We start from the raw sequence: 425 nt of genomic DNA, 5'->3' as shown, positions 1-425 counted from the left end.
TGTAAAGAGCAATATTGCATAGGAACCTGGAATGTCAGGTCCATGAATCAAGACAAATTGGAAGTGGTCAAACAAGAGATGGCAAGAGTGAAAGTTGACATTCTAGGAATCAGCGAACTGAAATGGACTGGAATGGGTGAATTTTACTCAGATGACCATTATATCTACTATTGCAGGCAGGAGTCCCTCAGAAGAAATGGAGAAGCCATCATGGTCAACAAAAGAGTCTGAAATGCACTATTTGGATGCAATCTCAAAAATGACAGAATGATCTCTGTTCGTTTCCAAGGCAAACCATTCAATATCACAGTAATCCAAGTCTATGACCCAACCAGTAACGCTGAAGAAGCTGAAGTTGAACGGTTCTATGAAGACCTACAAGACCTTTTAGAACTAACACCCCAAAAAGATGTCCTTTTCATTAT

The 425-nt window shown here is 39.8% G+C and overlaps 1 protein-coding gene across 1 annotated transcript in view; it reads right to left on the bottom strand.

Moving 5' to 3' along the window:
* The window catches only part of LOC104982228 (multidrug resistance-associated protein 4-like), an 84877-nt gene that overhangs the window by 37433 nt on the left and 47019 nt on the right, over positions 1–425 (bottom strand). The window lies entirely within an intron of this gene.

Source organism: Bison bison, unplaced genomic scaffold (genome assembly GCF_000754665.1).
Source record: "Bison bison bison isolate TAMUID 2011002044 unplaced genomic scaffold, Bison_UMD1.0 scf7180017864527, whole genome shotgun sequence".
Taxonomy (NCBI): Eukaryota; Metazoa; Chordata; class Mammalia; order Artiodactyla; family Bovidae; genus Bison; species Bison bison.
The sequence above is the reverse complement of the archived record's forward strand: the minus strand, read 5'-3'. Positions and strand labels throughout refer to the sequence as shown.